Below are 20270 nucleotides of genomic sequence, written 5' to 3'. Positions count from 1 at the left end.
TTAACTCCCTGGATTCTATAAAATGTATTCCTCCATAAATATGAAATGTACGAATTGACGAGATGAAATTGGCGAAGAAGCACAGAGGCACGTAGACATTCAATTAGTGCCTAGTAAAACACAAACAGCATAAATAACATGCATTTACATAACTTCTCTCACAGGAATATAATTAGACAGCCTGAATGTGTACAGCTGAAGAAGCTTGACACCATCCAAGACAAAGCAAGCCACAGGAGTAGCACCTAACCACTACATTAAACATTCACCCTTTTGGCCACAGGCACACTGTGGCCACTGTGTTTATCAAGTAATAGATACAATACAGCAACTCACCAAGACTCCTTTAACAAGCACCTTCCAAACTTGCAACCTCTACTACCCAGGAGAGTGAAGGATGTCACCGCTGTCCCTTGATTTGAGTATGCAGCTACGCAGGGTCACAAGCTTTTGACATGTTTTTACATATGATTGAGCAGGCCACTGCTTGACCCACTGGTCCCAAAGGAAAGGGATCTGGAGTACAGGATTTGCTTCCTTTCCTCCTCCATCACTACTCCGCCTCGTCAGTCTGATGACATGACTCAAAACCTGATGCAGCTTGATAGACAGGCTGTCCTTATTCTGAATGAACTAATAGAAAGCTCTTCGCATTCAGTAATGTCAATGCTGCCTATGCTTTCAGGAGAGCTTCAGGGTCTCCCACAATTCATTTGTCCTCTCCTGGAAGGATGATCATTTGACAGTTGAGAATCAGGACCTGGAGTGAGAGATACTTTGCAGCCATCTGGACACAGTGACTAGCACATGGAGGCCAATTTTGGTGGTATTTCACATGAATTCTTGCAGAACTGATTTCAAAAAGCATTTGTTGGATGGTACTCCCATTGAATCTGATAGATGCAGCAGAGATAATGCTGTGGAATTTCTTTAGTGCTCTTATTTGTCACTAATGCACAATCCTACAGTACAGGTGACAACTGCCCTGTCACCAGAACTCAATTGAGGAGATCTTTTTTGTCAATCACTCACTTCCATTATTTGTGGAAGACTGAGATGATGCATTTGGTCTCCTTGTTGGATGTTGACCTTTTGAACAAGGTGGCTGCCATGTTATGGGATGCACTCAGCACGTACCACACTTCATCCTTCAACATACATGGGAAGTGGAAGGTGGTCAGTTTAGTTTTGCTATAAATGCTACTGAAATTGAAGTATTTAACACTGACACAACATCTTTGTTGGAATGAATGGCCTTTGTCAGGTGCATTGTAAATATGGGAAGTAATACTGCATTTTTACTGTATTTAAAATTGCAGTACATGTAAATAGTTTAGTTTATTTTGTTTTACTTCTTTTCCTTTGTGTAATAAATTTCTGTTTTGTTATTAAAACCAGATGTGCAGCATTCTGTGCTTGTGTTTCAGTGAAAAAAACCCCATTAGATAAAAAAGGAAACAAAGTATAATCTATCAAAACAGATTTCAGTCTGGTATCTGGCTTTTCCCGCAGTAACTTTGACTAGCACTACAGCAACTCTCACACTGATGGTGTTTTTGCCATAGATTCTACAACAGGGAACTTTAAACTGGTTTTATCAACTGCCATTCTGGTTTCCATCCTTGGTAGATGTTTTTGTCATCCCTGAGAAGGGAGACACAATTCTGTGAGGACCTCTGGGCCATGGAATAGCCATTCATGAAGTGCTTAACAGGCTGATTTGCAACCTGTAAATATTTCCACAATGCCTAGCATGCATTTAGAGTGGGAATGTCTCCTACTCAGCCACAACTGCATGATTTCTGCAAGGCAACAACCTCTCCACATTAAAAAGTTCCATGCACATGTACTAGGCTGGACTTTGTGGTCAGGATCCTCCTCATTTCAAGGACAACCAAAAACAATAACACAATAACAACAATAACGTCTATGTATAAAATTATGAGGGCCACAGACAGCGTATACAAGGAGAAACATCTCTCCTTGGTGGACGAATCAATAATTGGAGACATAGATTTAAGATAAGGTTTAGAGGTGCGAGGAAATATATTTCACCTAAAGGGTGATAGGAATCTGGGGTCTCACTCCATGTAAGAGTGGTAGACAGAGAAACTGTCATTCCATGTAAAATTTATTCAGACGTGCACTTCACGTGCCACCGGTTGTGGGCGAAGTGCCAGAAAATAGAGTTAGAATAGTTAGGTGGTTGGTTTTGACTGACACAGACTTAATGGGTCAAAAATCTATGCTTTAGACCTCTATGACTCTTAACACCAACATCCTGTGATCAAGGGGTCTTTGCCCATCTGATCTTGCTGTATAGGGCTCTCTGCTGTCTTCACAAAAGTTTTGCATGACATGATAGTCTACCTATTGCTGAAAGTCTCGAGCTTTTCTTCCCGCCGCATGTTCTTTATCTTTTAGATTTATCTTTAGGCATCAGCATTTTGGAACACTATCTGATGAGTTGTAAGTTTGGGTTGTTCCACCAGGCACTTAAGGTATTTTTCACTCAGGAGGTCACATATTTCAGCTTCATTTTCGTCAATCCAGTCCTGACAATGATGACACTCAAACACAATGGACTGGGTAGAGGAGTTTAGTGCAGCTAAGTAATTTAATTCCGGTGTTCTAGAATTATATTAGATGCATGATAATCTTCTGGATCGGTTGTGAGCTACCCTTGAAATTCTTCTTTTTTACTGAGCAGCATTAGGGCTCACATGTTGATCTTCCTCTTGGCGGTTTGGTATGAGATGGATGCTCAACACTGATTAACAGGTCTGAGATCTGTCCAGTAGGCACCAACCCCAATGGATTAAGTAATTCAGATATTATTTAGATCTTTGACCTGAACAATAACATAACCCAGGGACATTCCAGTTCTTTGGTCGAGGATGTATTATGTAACTTTTCATTGTCCTTCTCATGGAAAAGCATATTTGTCGTACTGAGGTTTTAATTAAAATACTTTATCACTAGGAGAGCAGCATTTCCCAGTGGTTCCTTAGCAAACATCTGAGCCATGGCCAAACCTGGAAATAAAGTCTTCCAGATAGATGATTTTTTTTTTCAGGATGGTAGTGAGGACTTCACGAAGGTCAGAGCAGACCTTTCCTTTAACAGTTTCATTGGAGCCAAGAATGAGTGCGTGAGAACTGATAATGGTGGCATGTCAGTAAATATTGAGTCTTAGGTGAAATATCAGGAGTCTTTCATTTAGGTAACTGGAGATTTCTGGCAGTGCATCTGAATCTTATGCAAGAGTCAGTGTCATTCTTTCCTTCCTAGTAGATGCTGTATGCCTGGCTTGTTTCTTCAGCACTCCTCCCCGGGAGGGTGGGTCTCAGGGTAGTGATTTCAATTTTAGTCTCTTAATAGCAAATCTGAAATTGCTATCAGATGCCTTTCTGACCATCGCTCTGGAGATTATCATGTGTTCTGACATTCCAAGTTGTAATATTTAAAGTGTTTTTTTGACCACCAAGTATATAATCTTGCAGTGCGTGGTGCTCAGCCAGGAGAAATAAACAAAGCCAAGTAAAATAATAGGACAAGGCAAATGGAAGCACTATCCCTCCATCCTCATTTGGAAATATATCACCATTCCTTCATTATTGCTGGCAAAATAGAACTTAGTCCCTGAACGCACATGGGTGTACCCAGAAAACACGGACTGCAACAATTCAAGAATGTAACTTATCACACCATCTGAAAGGCTATTAGTTCAGCGACGTTAATGCTGGCTTTGTCAGTGTTGTCTATGTGTGGGAGCATTTTTAAAAAAAAACTGCCACTGAGAGTTTTCTTCATTAAAATTAATGGATGTGGGAAGTTGCTATAGTAGTTTATATGTGGTTTCTTTAGGGATGGCAAGATTATTTTAAGACAATTCAAATTGCATATTATTCTATATTGAGAGGCTATGAAATATTTAAGAAGGAAAAAGCAAAGAAATTGAAGAAAAACAATGCCATAATGTAACTGATATCAAAGTAGTCATGTTTTGATCTTTCACATAAATTAATGTCAAAAATTTTGACTTCAGTTGTGCATGACAATAGTTACCTTACAAGCTGAACTGCCTGAGTCTAACAAAATGCAGGGCTATTTTTGGTAAAGTGAAATTGAATGTTTTTTCAACTTTTACACAATAAATTAAAATTCATTTTTTGACATTTTTATTTGGTTGGCTGTTGAATTATTGTTAACAATTCTTATTTTAGATGTTCCATGATCAATTGGTTCTTTTTTGTCGTTCCTAATGGATCACATTCTTGGTAAATGCATATTTCCTGGTGGTTTTATTGGCAAGTCATTAATTCCGATGAAACGTGGGCATTACTCTTGGTTTTCACTGAAAGAAGATCTTAACCAATTGAGGCCTGGTGTGAGACTTGAATGACAGAGCAAGCTGAGTGACCTGAATGCCCTTGTCTCACTCCTATGGTCTTATGTTGTTAATTGAAGGTCCAAATCTCTTTGAAGGAAACAGCTTTATTTGCATGTGCACAGAGAATCAGTTCTTGTGGAGTAGACTGCTGAGGAGAAAATAAAGTTGCACAGTGGAGCACGGACACAGACTTAACAGCTGTAAATTATTACCCTTTTTTACACAGAGGGTGATTCTTTACACAGAGGGTGATCAACAGCTGGAATGGGTTGTCAGGAAGGAAGACCGAGGTCAGAACACTGGATTTGTTTCAGTAACATCCCGATGCTGTAATGTGATGATGGTAGGGTAGGTGCTCTGAGAAATGGTTCTACTTCCTCCAAACCTACCTTGTATGATGATTATTATGGGTGTTATAAGTAAACACATCTTCCCTAATGAGAGGTGATTCAGAAGAATGCTGTATTTTTTATTGTTTAGTCAGTCATAGGCCAATCCAGATCATGGTATAAAGTGGTGAACCTTTTTAGGGTTATACACTTATATCTTTTTCTTAATATTCGCAAATGCAGAAAAGTGTAGCCTGAATGTTGGCTACAGCAGGATAAAATAATGAATTAATAAAAAAATTCCAGTTAGAGGCAATTTCCTTTGAAGCCCATATATAATAATATTATACAGAAAGATATACAAATCTCAGATCATCTTGAATACCAGTCTACAATGATAATGCATCATTCCTCACCAGTAGACTAATTTCAAATTATTTTATTTGTTCAAAGATAATGTGTATGAAATTTATAATAAAAGGATATTTGCACTGAAAATGAAAAATCTAACAATGGCGTTTTGCAACCTTATAAATGGTGATCATTTAAACTGCAACAAAAAACACATCTCTGAGATAGCTACTGTGATGAATATGAGCTCTGAAATGGCATGAAATAAAATCCATCAAACATTAATAATGCATTTCTCAGCAGGCAGCCTACTGCTTCCTGATTTAACCATCCAGAAGTAATGCAGAGTTGGCAGCCAAATATCATCTTAGTTTTTTGTTCAGTAAATTCCAGATACACAATTTTGCTCTGCAACATTCCAAAGGTATACAGCTACATATGTGCAAGTGCAAAATAACATGAAAAGTTGTCATAAATGAAAAACTCAAACTTCTTGCAGTTTTATTTGCCTGTGTAAAACACACAGGATTGCAAACAAGTTTACTCAGAGAAACGATAATGCCTACCTAGGGATAACAGTGCAAATAATTACATTCATTGGATGAGTTCTGCAATAATCAAGCACCAACTACTGACCAATCAAAGTTTTGACCTTACCCATGCAAATCTCATTCATCCTGTCTAAGAGTTCTTCTAAACAATCCTTCTGTTCTTGTGTCATTAAGAGAAATTGAACTATTCAAAACTTGTGGCTTTGAACAGAGCACTGTCACAACTGTAACTCTTTGATGTGTGAACACCATAAGTTACATTTGGAAATGATTACATTTATGGCAGCAGGTAGCACCGTAGGTGCTCAATACTGAGACAACTCAGCTGCTCGCCAACACATTAAAATACACTGCCGTTCACAAATATTGGCAAGTACATTCATGTGACACACTGGTAGTGGATTTTTTAATCGATTCTGCCTTCAGTAATATAGAGCTCATTGTGTTTGTTATTAACTGGAGTAATCATTGAGCTACTAAATTAACTAGGTGTCAGCTGTGTCTCAGTTGGTAGCACTCTCACCTCTGAGTCAGAGGGTTGGATTTGATCACAAAATTTAGACTGTCACTTCAATGTAGTCATGAGGGAGGGCTGCACACTCAGAGGTGTCATCTTTTGGTTGTCATGCTTTGTCCTTGTATCCTGGCCAACATCTATCCCTTAACTGGCATTAATAAAACAGATGATCTGGCCATTATCTTAATTCCATTTGTGGGTCCCAACTGTGCACAAATTAGCTGCCGTATTTCCTGCATTATAACAGAGACTACACTTCCAAAGTACATCAACGGCAGTAATGGGGGGTCCTGAGATTGTGAATTACATGAAGACTTGCAAGTTTTTAAAAATTAATTTATTGTTAGAATATGGAGCAGGGCTGTGGAACTAAAATTAGGGTTGATTTTAATGGATTGTTCTGTCGTGTGTAAAAACATTGTCTCCCAAATTGAGTCAATCGATTATAATTTTTGAAAACTTTTAATTTGGTTTCTAGCAATCATAACTGAGCAGTATAATTTTGTTGATTCATTCCTCATTCTGATGTCTGGCTTTTCCAAATCTGCTATTTACAAAGTATTTATAACTGGCTGCATTACAATATGATAAATGGCAATTAGGTTGTCATGATTAACAGATGTCTGAAATAAAACCATCCTTTAAAATGAGGTAAACTTCTCAATACAGAACAGACAATGATTTTTCAAAGAATATCCGTAAGATGGAACAATCAACCAACATAGCTGCTTACTTTCAACTGATGTGCAATGGCTCAGTCAGAAATATCAACTAATAATATTTCTGCTTTGTGTGAAGAAGCTTCATTGTGTGTTCTGTATTTAGACTTTATTGATAACTGATCAAAGGTTTCTATGTTTTAAGAAACAAAGCAGCATATTACTGCTGCAACATAATTGAGCACTTAGCTCTGAACTAAAATGTCACTGGTTCAAGCCCTTTGACTGCCTGTCACTCAAGTTGTGTTGCTTTGGTTAGGTGCAATTTATCAATTTGAAACCAAGCAGCTACAGAGCACACTATAAACCACGGGAAGAATGGGCATTCCTTTGCCTGAATCATTGTTCATTTTGGTCTATTATCAAACAACATCAGCCATGAAGTTCAATATGGATTGAGCTAATGGAATTTAGTGTCATAGACACAGTAGGATAAAGTTTAGCATCTATAAATGCATGGGCTAGAGTAAGATCAAATGTCGAAGTATTAAAAATCTGCAATCCAATCCCAGCCAGTTTCCCATCTATTGAGTTTTGCTCCCATGACTGAATTTGGCAATTTAAATATTTTAATGAGGTTTGGTAACCTCAAACTTACCCGCTTTTCAGGTATTATGGTGGACGCTGGCTAATGCAGTCCTCACAGGCCAGACAACTTAAGCAATGTGGGTCACACTCTGAAATAAGGGAAACACCTTTATAACATGGCTTGGAGGGTGGCATGGTGGCTCAGCAGCTAACACTGCTGCCTCACAGCACGAGGGTCCCAGGTTCGATTCTAGCCTCGGGCGACTGTGTGTGTGAAGTTTGGGTTTCTTCCCAAGTCCAAAGATGTGCAAGTTAGGTGAATTGACCATGCTCAATTGATCATGGTGCTAGGTGAATTAGTCAGGGGGAAATGGGTCTGGATGGGTTACTCTTTGGAGGGTTGATGTGGGCTGAAGGGCCTGTTTCTGCAGGGAATCTAATCTACTGTATTTAATTGTAACCCTCAAGCTCCCTGATAGACAGAGGACCCTAGGGTTAGGAATTGTATATTGAATACTATAACTATAGTCATAAAATGGTGCAGCAGAAGTAGGCTATTCAATCCAGTAAATCTACTGCATTATTCAATCTGATCATGACTGAGCTGATAATCCTCAACTCCACTTTCATGCCTCATCCCCCCAAAAACATGCATCCCTCATGGATTAAACATCTGTTGGACGTCAAACATCTTCCTCTGTGGGATTGGACAACTGTTCACCCCCTCTACAGAATTGGGGATCAACATGCCTACGCACAATTCTGTGATTCTGCTAAAAAAATAATTAGACGATCAGAGGCTTGACATTCAGACATTCACAGGTCAGTAGGTGAAAATGCATCCATTGCAACAAACAACTTATTTGTTTTTTTAAAATTTTCTAATCAACCTGTTCAAAGATGTTGTCAGGTACTTCTGGAGTAGGTGGGACTTTGAACCTAGGCTACCTGGTCCAGAGATAGGGGCACTACCACTGTGCCACAAGAGTCCTTGCATGTTCTATTTGTAAGGCAGGGAGCTTAAACGAAAAAACATCCTTGAACAACTTTGCTTGGATGACACTGCACCTGAGGCACCACTATGTCAAAGAAACTTGTGTATATTTTCATAAATTGCTCTAATTGAAGAAGTTTATTACTTTGATTGTGCCACAGAAAACCTCAGTTCACCGTGGGACAGTCTGTAGGAACGTGCCTAGTGAGATGAAGAAGATAGATCTCTGTAATATGAAACATTAATCACAAATGTGTTCTCCATTTATTCTTCTAAGTGTTATTCTTGTGATCCACACAACCACACATATTCCCATCTAAGAGAGCAGGCAAGATCTTTCAGTCAAACCACTTGAATACAGCTCTTTGTGTAGTGACTTAAGGTTTATACTTTGTTTAGTTCATTCATTGGATAGCAGGGGCTGCTGCTAGGCCAGCATTTATTGGCTATCTCAAAGGGTAGGTAACAGTCAATTGCATTGCAAAACCAGGGAAGGATGGCAGCTTTATTCCATAAAGCGTATTAGTGAACCAGATGGGTTTTTCCTGACAATTGACAATGGATTCATCTCCTACTTCTAGATTTTTATTGAATTCAAATTCCACCATCTGCCATGGTGGGATTTGTTTGAAATCATGAGCTTTTGGAGCACTGCTCCTTTGTCAGGTGAAGTCCACTCCACCCGATGAAGGGGCAGCACTCTGAAAGCTTGTGATTTCAAATAAACCTTTTGGACTATAACCTGGTGTCAAATAACATTTGAGTTTATCCACCCCAGTCCAATACTAGCACCTCCACATTGTGGCGGGATTTGAACCTTGGTCCCCAGAACGTTACCCCAGCCTCTGGATTAACAGTTCAGCGATAATGCCACTAGGCATTAACTCCCTCTCTTAACTATTTTTCTAACAAAAAAGTCAGCAACCTGATTAGTTTTCTGTTGTAGAATTTAGCACATCCATTCAAAATGGTTGGATATTTTAGATTCAGCAAGTTATGGATTTGCAGAGTATTAAATGTGACATTTCGATGCCTGCTGTTTGATTGAAAATGCGATGGATGGTGTTGCATTCCCGTCTCATCACTGTTCACATGTCCCCAATGCAATTTGAATGGTCTAGAGGATGACCTATGTCCTATGACTAGTGAGGCAGCAGACAAGGCTAATAAAGGGAAATATTAAATTTATTTGGTGGACCAGGAGGAGCAGGATTAATGTGGGTCACTTCTGCCTCCTTCTTCACACCACCTTGGTATTGCCTGCTCATTTCAATGATTGCCACATGCAATCAGCACTGACATTCACACAAAACAGCCCCTGCTGTAGCTTCAGACATTGCATAAATCTAGGTAGCAGTGGTTAAACCTAACCTGCACCCCCTAAGGTGAAAGTGCACAGTGGTTGGTGATGGTGCTGGCAGTCATGCAGGAAGTAAATCTGACCTGGGAAAGAGTGAGAAATGACACGCAACAGGAGCATGTGTTTTCAATACACATTATGTCAGCAAAACAAAGGAGCTGCTCATCAGCTTCAGGAGTGTGGGACATGCTCCATCCAAATCAATGGTGCTGAGGTGGAGTTGGTCAAGACCTTTAGGTTCCTCGGGGTAAATATCACCAACAATCTGGCCTGGATCATCCACGTCGATGCTATAGTCAAGAAAGCACAACAATGCCTCTACTTCCTCAGAAAGTTAAGGAAATTCAGCATGTCCACAAAGACTCTTACCAATTTGATAGATGTCTCATAGAAAGCACCCTATCCGAATGCGACACAGCTTGGTATGTCAACTGTTCTTCATAAGACTACAAGAAATTACAGAGAGTTGTGAATGCAGCCCAGTCCATCAGGAAAACTAGCCTTCCTTCCATTGAGGATAAAGTGAACACTGCAGAAGCTGGAGACCAGAGTTAAGGGTGTGGTGCTGGAAAGGCACAACCAGTCAGGCAGCATCTAAGGAGCAGGAAAATTGATGCTATGGGCATACGCCCTTCATCAGGAATGAGCCCATGCCTAATGCCAGGCTTATGCTTGAAACGCCGATTCTCCTGCTCCTCGGATGCTGCCTAACCGGCTATGCTTTTTCAGCACTACACTCTCGACTCTTCCTTCCATTGACTCTGTCTACACTTCCTGTTGCTTTAGGGAAGCAGTTAACTGCTGTGCTCTTCCAGCACCACTGATCCAGAATCTGGTTTCCAGCATCTGCAGTCATTGTTTTTACCTTCTTACAACATAATCAAAGACCCCTCCCACTCAATTATACTCTCTTCCACCCACTTCTGTCCAGCAGAAGATATAAAAGTTTGAAAACATTTACTGGTGTTGGATTGGAGTGGACAAAGTTAAAAATCAGCTGCAAATGTGTTGCTGGTCAAAGCACAGCAGGCCAGGCAGCATCTCAGGAATAGAGAATTCGACGTTTCGAGCATGAGCCCTTCATCAGGAATAAGAGAGAGAGCCAAGCAGGCTAAGATAAAAGGTAGGGAGGAGGGACTAGGGGGAGGGGAGAGTCCCTCCTCCCTACCTTTTATCTTAGCCTGCTTGGCTCTCTCTCTTATTCCTGATGAAGGGCTCATGCTCGAAACGTCGAATTCTCTATTCCTGAGATGCTGCCTGGCCTGCTGTGCTTTGACCAGCAACACATTTGCAGCTGTGATCTCCAGCATCTGCAGACCTCATTTTTTACTCAAAGTTAAAAATCACACAACATCAGGTTTTAGTCCAATAGGTTTATTTGGAAGCACTAGCTTTCAGAGCGCTGCTCCTTCATTAGCTACCTGATGATGGAGCAGTGCTCAAAAAGCTAGTGATTCCAAATATACCTGTTGGATTATAACCTGGTGTTGTGTTATTTTTATCTTTGTCCAACAGATTTAGGAACAGCTTCTTCTTTGCTGTTATCAGACTTAGGAACAGACCTCTCATATATTACAGTTGATCTTTCTTTGCACCTTTTCTGTAGCTGTCACACTATATTCTGCATTTTATTCTATATCCCTAGTGTACACATGTAAGGTATCATTTGTCTGGTTAACATGTAAATCAATACTTTTCATTGTACATGGGACAATAATAAATCACATAAACATTATGAGGGAGATGTGAAGGGAGAAGAGGTGTTGTGTATTTACAGGGGCCCAGGAAGCCCTTCAGATATGATCAACAGGCAGTGGAAGCAGAGAACTGTGGTGGTCAATACCAGGGGACAAGGGATAGGATTGCAGTACTGCAAGAAATTGAAGCAATATGCATGCTGTCAATGGCATGCTGTATGAGGCGATGACTTCTTAAGGGCCTCATCTTGCCATCACTGTACCTGCTGCTAAAGGAAGCCAAGCCTACATGAAAAACCCGGCAGCCTTAGCTGTGCAGCCTGGTATTAGGCATGAGGGCCAACCTCCTGTGCAGATCCTGGGTCTATCAAATGCACTGCCTCACAATCTCTATTCCATACACCTGTTTTTAACCTTCCTGAAGCCTTTTAAACCTGGCCTGCTATTCCCTCATTTCCCCCATCCCTCTCAATGACACTCTTTACCCAGTGCTCCTTAGTGTGGTGGGACTGCCTGTAGTCCCAGCAGCGGCTATTATTACTGGATGACATCCAATTGGCCAGCAACACCAAAATATATATCCTAATTCCAAGGGAGGGGTGGAGATCTTGCTTTAAAGCTATTGATACTGTTCTCAGTATTAAGTTGTAACAGGGCAGCCATTGGGATCTTCGGCAGGATCCTCAGACTTTTTAGCTGGGAGAGTGGGGACTGTGAAATCCCATAAACTGCAGGTGGTAGTAACAGCAACACAGAAAAAAAATGACGCAGCAACAAGCCCATGAGTAGTCAATCATCAGTTTAACTAGTACAGCCAAGGAGTCATTCCAACCGCTGAGTAGGTGATCTGCTGCCGAAGAAGCACAAGATTGTTATGGTACAGAATGAGGCCATTGCTCCTGAACCAATCCTAGTACCCAGTGCCAATCTCCGGCCTTTTCCCCATATCTTGATTGCCCAGTTGAACCTGCTTTCACTACATTTACAGCAGTGCACTCCACACACTATCTACTCTGGTGTGAGAAAGCTTTTTCTCATATCACCCTTTGTTCATTTGCACATCACTTTAAATCTATACCCTCCCATTCCTCTTTCTTTTGTGAGTGAGATATGACAGCATATTAGGATGGAGGATTAAGGATAATATGGCACTGTTTCTTATATCAGTGTTATACAGTGATTGACGCGATGAGTAAACTGCTCTACATACCTCTGTTCACTGTCCATAGACCAACTCCCTCACCAACATGTTGTTGCCTCAACAGTGCCGAAGGGAACTTGCAACACCCAAAAAGAGCTCAATTTCTTGCCTTTTGTATCATCCAAAGTGAGAAGTTTAAAAGCGCCTATGATAAATGTGTTCAAATTTAAGAGAGGTTTTGATCTGTGAAATAGGAAATATATATTCTTTCCACCCGTCAGTAACTAATGGGCTTGAAGTTAAGATCACCATTGAAAGAAAGAAGGGGAGATTAAGATAAATGTTTTTATACAAAGGGGTTATTAAGGCATGGAATGACCTACTAAAAATAGTAATGGAAACAAAATCCATAACAGCTTTTAAAAGGGAAATAGATAAATATTTTGAAAAGAATATCATGAAAGGGCATGGAGAAAAGCTGGGGAAATGAGCTTAAGTGGATAGTTCTTTCAGAGGGGCCTCGCTGTGCACTATTTAAATCAAAGGCTCTTTAATTCTGTAAGAATTCTGCCTGCTAACTATTCATATGAGCCACGGATTGGGTTTGCCAGACTGTACCTTGTCAATTATTCTGTAAATGCTTTATTCATTCCGTAATGTCATCAGAATGGGCTGTCGGGAGTTAGCTAAAGGGAAACTGTTTTAAGATCAAAGTGAAACTCTGAAGATAAATGTTATTGAACTGACGATTCTCACTCAGTTCTGTTTGTCTTACCATGATGTATGGTATGAATTAAGCTCCGTAGTGTATATTTATGTAATTCTTACAAAAATTATATTCTGTTTTCAATCAGTCACGTTTTCTTTCTGGGAAGCATGTCATTTTGAACACAATATTAAAAAGAATTCAAAAAGTCATGTCAGAACTTTTGTTTGATTAACTCTTTATTAACTTGTTTCCAGACTTTGTGCTCCATCATGCTATTCAATAGTGCATCAAATTCTACTCATAAATAAACCGGTGAAGTAGTTTTAGCCCATTACTACAACTGGGGCATGAACTGCAATAGAAGCTAACAAATTAGACTTTGAGTGCTCAACATTACAAAGCATAAATGTGTTACAACTTGGATACAGTGGGTAAGAAAGCTTGTTGTTAGTAGTTGAAAAATACAATTAACTCACGAGAAACAGGCATGGGCATGGTTCATGCACATCACCGTAGGGCTGCAATCCCCTGTTCTGGAGGGTAAAGCAATCAGCCAATGTTTCCCCTCTTGAACTCTGTTTAGCCATGTGTATTTGAGAATCCATACAGGAAGGTGATGATAGCATCAAATTTTACAAACAAAGACTCATAAGACCAGAAAAATTAGCCTAATCTTCCTCTCTCCACAGATGCTGCCTTACTTGTCGAGTACTTTACAGAACTTCCTGTCTTTGTTTCAGATCTCCAAATGTCTGGATCATTTTTGCTTTTCTTTTGGTTTAACTGTAATGAAGTTGGGTGCAAACATCCAGCTAAAATATTCTGTTTAAGCTCTCATATAAGAAATAGCCACTTTAGTAGAGTTGAATTCATTCTGTGTCATAGCTTCAGAACCAAAACAAGGCTAGTTCCAACAGGCAAGCTACACCTGAGATCAAAATTGATTCTTTCCCTGAAAGACATGTCCTGCCTTGTTTAAAACTGATCCTTGATCCATGATCCAACATTTATATTGTAAAAACTCATTATTCGAATTGCTCATTCTTCAATTCTCCCTCATGTGCTGAAACCTTGCAAAGCCTTCAGTTACCATCAGCTTTCTTATAGATTAGCTAAGACTTCAATTTAATTTGGTTTTCAAGTAAACACTTCACCGACAAACATCACACAATAAGTTTTAAAAAAAGATTGCGTTTCTTCCATGAATTGACAATCAAAATAAATCATCCAAGCAACATTTAAGCAAACAATAAAACTGGATTTTCTTTTAACAATAGCTATCTTCCTCTGGATCTTTTAAAATGTCAAGCATGGGATTTCCTTAGACTTCTTCTTATTTGTGGAGAAGACTCCCCCCTTCCCACACCCACCCCCAATGCCATTTCATCATGACAGACAAGCAACCTGTGCTGAGCTGCAGATTGAATGCATTGTCGTGTTTAGCTGAAATTGTGGCTCATTTTTGACACAGCCACTTTCAGTCAGCCAAAAGCTTGCTGAGAAAATTGTACTGTACACAGCATTAAAGTGATACAGATTGATTTATGTGGATCGGTGGGTTTCCTGGGTCTCAGTACCTGTTGCATTCTTGTACTTCTCACCATGGCAACCAAACTACTCAAGCCTAATATGGACTGATCAAAGTTGAACCTCTGCCTGATAACAAAAGCAGAAATTGCTGGAGAAACTCAGCCGGTCTACCAGCATCTGTGGAGAGGCAGCACAACTATCTCCTCATCACAACTATTCATCACCATTCTCCCTAACAAGCAAATGTTATGATTTTGTGCTCTCCCAATGTAACGGTTTATAATTTTTAACATCTATCTAAATATGTCAAAGCAAACAGGATCACAAAAATAGAAGACAACAAAACCAATGTCTTCTTCTCTGAATCTAATAAGACAACTAGAGGTATCTAATCCAGCTGCGTATGATAAAGGAAAACTATATCACACACAATGGCAAATTTAGGACTTACCTAAAGATGTTGTACACGAAAACAATGATCAACTTGTGGACTGGACTTCTGGGTATGGTAAGGATGGCAGAACCTGCGAAAATATTTGGATGTGAGAATTGGCTGAGTGGTCTACTTTGCTCATGCCTATCTCGTGCTTCCTTGAACCATATTCAGGCTGGCTTGGTAATTTTAGATGAACACTGGCCATGCCTACATGCCTGAGGTGAATTGTATGCAAGTCCGTTTTTGGCGTGGAGCCTTCTAAATGGAAGTGCTTGGAGATGAGGACATTACACAACATAGAAAATGTGCAAGCTGTGCTTCCAACTAGCAACACCCCACACAGAAAGCAGACCACAGTTTAAAAGATACTCCTTTATTGTTAAACACTGTCTTTTATTACATGGGTCTATTGACTGAACAAGTTTATCATGTCTGGTCAGTAATTTATTCTTTTTTTAAAATTCACTAGTAGGACATGGGTGTCTTCATGGAGTAATAAGAAATTATTTTTGTTCCAGTTCCTAATATGATAGATATTCTGACAACAGAAGCAAGGTCTTTGCCTGAAAAATCTGGATCATTGCTACACTCCCCAAAGGAAAAAAATGCTCAGAAAATAAAATCAATTGCCTGATGTACCCCTTTAATGAAATACTGAATAATCCACATCTCGTCTCAATTCTTCGGGCCCTGACCTCAGCATGGAACATATGGGAGGTGTTTTATACAATTTCCTCTTTCCCAGATCTATCCATGATGCCACAGTAATGATATTACTGGACCACCTCTGTGAAACCACATTCCCACACACACTAACTCTTTGATATCAGGTTATGCTTGTCTACTGGAATTCAGTAATAACTATTGCCTCAGATTGCCCAGGTAAATAAGAATTGATGAAAGACTCTGTCTATTCTTAAGTGTTATCCCTTTGTCACAATTACATATAAAGTAGAGCCCCCCAAAGACATTTTGAAACAAGATTATACAGTTACTCAATGCTACTATTAAGTCTATCCATGTATCTATGAACAGAGAGTCAAATTATCATATAACAAAAATTTCATGCTACAACATGTCGACACTTAGGAATCATAAAAATTGATTTAAAAATGTCTAAATCAGCTTTACATTCTTTCACAATCTGTTTCCATTCTGTAGACATACTAATGTTTACTGAGAAACGTAAAGAATAAGGTCTGATGCAGCACAGAACAAAAATGCTAGTCTTATCATCCAGCCCGTAGGTATAGCAACAACAAGCTACACAGAAATCCTCTGCTTCCCATGAAGCTGATCCTTTCATACTGAGGCCCGATGGGTTTTCCACAGCAATTCAAATAGCAAAGCTCAATTATTAGCTCAGTCTGCATTTTCAGAGGTCAGGATGACATCTGCCTATATTCAACATCTCATATTCTTTTCCTATGAAAAGCAATTAATGGCACATATTTCAGTCGGATATTTCCACTATTATATTTCCGGAACAGCTGGCTTACATAGCTTGGAATTCTTTTGCCATCGCGGTCGTTACTACTGTATCCAAATGATGCATTCTTTTAATCATTTATGTGACGCTCAGAGGCAAACTCAGAAATGGCAAAGGATAGATGATGCTAGGTTGCAACCTAGGGCAGACAGCATTCTCTGAGTTCTTCTGTGAATGTCTGTTGTATTTTATGACAAATGCTCCAGGTTTCCATGAGAATCCTGTGCCTTTTTGTGGAAGTCAAACTACCTTCAGTAATCTTTCAAGGTGGTCTGGTTTGGATTGACGGAAGGTAATCTTGCCTTGGGGGAGGCTGTCCATCAGTTTCCCAGTGGCAGAAAAATCTCTGGCAATTATCTTGGATGCAGGAAGGAATCGATGCAAAAGAACACTCACATGTAGCAGGATATCAATTAGGCTCATTAAGGATCCAATTGACAAAAGCTATCACTGAGCCCATTGGAATTTTGCAGTGGTTCAGTGTTTAAGTGGGGATCAGCATCCTTTCCTGAGTGTAAGGAAGGCTGCTCAGCAAACTCTTGTCAGGATCTAGCGGAGACCCAGTGTCAGGAAGAACTGGATGCAGTGCTGTCTCCTGCCCTACATCTCACACCTAGAGTCACAGTCTGAGGACGCGCATTAGGCCATTTAGGACTGAGATTAGGAGAAATTTTGGCACCCAGTGAGTAGGGAGCCTTTGGAATTTGCCACCACAGAAAACAGTTAAAACCAAAACATTGAGTGTTTTCCAGAAGGCGTTGAATGCAAGTCCTAAAGTTAAAGGATTCAAAGGGTATGGGAGAAAGGAGACGGAGTTGCATGATTGGTGATGATCAAACTGAATGACTGAGCTCACTCAAAGGGCTAAATGGCCTACTCCTGCTTCCATTACTATGTTTCTATGTTTATTTCTGACTTTGCTGACAAGCTCCCCCTGCCCAGTCCCACCCGTCATGACCCTCTTCCAATGCCCCCAATTAAATTCTCATTCTCCTCAGTCCAGGGATCCCGTGATGATTCCTGGTAAAGTTCTTTCAGTACTACTAGCAGCAGTCACTGCTGTGGGTGTCACTGCAGGCAATGCAGAGTTGTCAGCCTCTCTTCGGACGCAGACAGGGTTTCTGCTGCTTAGGTCCTCAATTGCAGAGAAGACCTGAAGTTGGCCAATTAATTGCCTGAGAGGCACCTAATTTGATCGGGCTTCCTCCACAAAAATGACACAGGTTTCGCACTGTAGCACCATCTGATGTATGGGACCCAGGGAAAGGAAAATCAAATTCTGCACGGTATATGATTAGCTACCTAGTCCATTACACATAACTTAAAATTATGTCAGTGTAACAATAATCAAATTCTAATTAGCTTCCTCACGGAAAGTTATACTTTAAAATACAATGTTTATCATTCAATGCATAAATCGAACATACCTGAGAGGTTCAGGTAACTTTCAATCATTGTTCCCAAAGCTTTCCATCGGGGTTGTCTCACCTGATGTTTGGATCTCGTCTATCCTTTTCTAACCTGTCCATCTTCCTACTCACCTATCTGCTCCACCCTTCCCACTGACCAATCACATAACACCCAACCTGCATTCACCTATCACCATCCAAACTACCCTTTCCCCAGCCCCACCCTCTCCTTTTATTTACTTCTGGGCTCCCCAGTCCCACTCCCACCAAATCCTGACAAAGGATTTCGGCCCACAACATTGACTTTCCTGCTCCTCTGAACTTGCATGCTAATGTTTTGTCATCTATGCATGATGATCTCCAAATTGCTCTTGTACCATAATGTCAATGAGATGTTAGGCTGAGGTCCCATTTAGAGAGCACTTGGGTCCCATTAAGGTCCCATTTAAAGAGCATGGAATTGGGAGCAGAGTCTTGAGATGAATGAAAGATTGATTAGGAGACAAGAAACAAAGAATAAGAATAAATGGATACTTTTCCAAACGACGAGTGAGGTATCTTGAGGATCAGTACTAGGACCCCAGCTATGTACAACGTACATTAATGATTTAGATGAGGGAACTAAATCTAATATCTCCAGGTTTGCAGATGACACAAAGCTAGGTGGAAGGGTGAGCTGTGAGGAGGCTGTACAGATGTTTCACTGTGATTTGAACAGGTTGAGTGAATGGGCAAATACATGGCAGATGCTGTTAAATGTGGATAAATGTGAGGTTATCCACTTTGGTATTATTCGATTGTTTGTAAAGTGTGAGAGGGGGAAGTTTCAGCAAGAGCTGAGCATCCTCATGCACCAGAAAGTACACACACAGGTGCAGCAGCCAGTAAAGATGGCAATCTGTATGTTGGCCATTATAGCAAGAGGATTTGTGGCCAGGAACAGGAATGTGTTGCTGCAATCGTACCGGCCCTTGGTGAGACTATACCTGGAATATTGCATTGAGTTTTGGTCTCCTTATCTGAGGGACAATGTTCTTGCTATACAGGGAAGGTTTACCAGACTGACTCCTTAAATAGCAAGACTTGTGTATGAGGACAGGTTGAATCAGTTGGATTATATTTGCTGGGTTCAGAAGAATGAGGAGGGAGCTCACAGAAACCTTGAAAATTCTAGCAGGACTGGAGAGGGTAGATGGAGAAGGGATGTTCCTGATGATGAGAGAGTCCAAAACCAAGAATTGCAGTCTAAGGAAATGGGGTGAACTATTTAGAGTCATAGAGATGTGCAGCATGGAAAGTAACTCTTCTGCCCAACTTGTCCATGCTGACCAGATATCCTAAATTACTGTAGTCACACTTGGCCATATCTCTCCAAACCCTTCTTATTCATATACTTGTCCAGGTGCCTTTTAAATGTTGCAAGTGTACCAGCCTCCGCTATTTCCTCTGGCAGCTCATTCCATATATGCACTACCCTCTGGTCCCTTTTAAATCTTTCCTGTCTCACCTTAAATCTGTGCCATTTCGTTTCGGACTGATCTACCCTGGTGATAAAATCTTGGTTATTCGCCCTATCCATGCCCCTCAGTATTTTATAAACCCCTCAGCCTCCAACACTCCAGGCAAAATAACCCCAGCCTACTCAGCCTTTCCTATAGCTCAAATCCTCCAATCCTGACAACATGCTCGTAAATCTGTTCTGAACCTTTTCAAGTTTCACAACATCTTTCCTATAGCAGTGGAACCCAAATTGCATATAATATCCCAAACGTTGCCTAACCAATGTCATGTACAGCCACAACATTGCTCTCCCAACTCATATACTCAATGCACTGATCAATGAAGGCAGTCATACCAAACACCTTCTGAACTATCCTGTCTACCTGCAACTCCACCATCAAGGAAATATGAGCCTGCACTCCAAAGCCTCTTTGTTTGGCAACACTTCCCAGGATCTTACCATTAATTATGTAAGTTCTGCTCTAACTTGGCCTACCAAAATGTGACGCCTCGCATTTATCTTAATGAGACTCCATCTGCCACTTCTCAGCCCATTTGCCTATCTGATCAAGGTCCTGTTGTACTCTGAGGCGACCTTTTCATTGACCACTACTCCT

The sequence above is a fragment of the Hemiscyllium ocellatum genome, chromosome 5 (assembly GCF_020745735.1).
Source record: "Hemiscyllium ocellatum isolate sHemOce1 chromosome 5, sHemOce1.pat.X.cur, whole genome shotgun sequence".
Lineage (NCBI taxonomy): Eukaryota > Metazoa > Chordata > Chondrichthyes > Orectolobiformes > Hemiscylliidae > Hemiscyllium > Hemiscyllium ocellatum.
Note: the sequence above shows the minus strand (reverse complement) of the source record.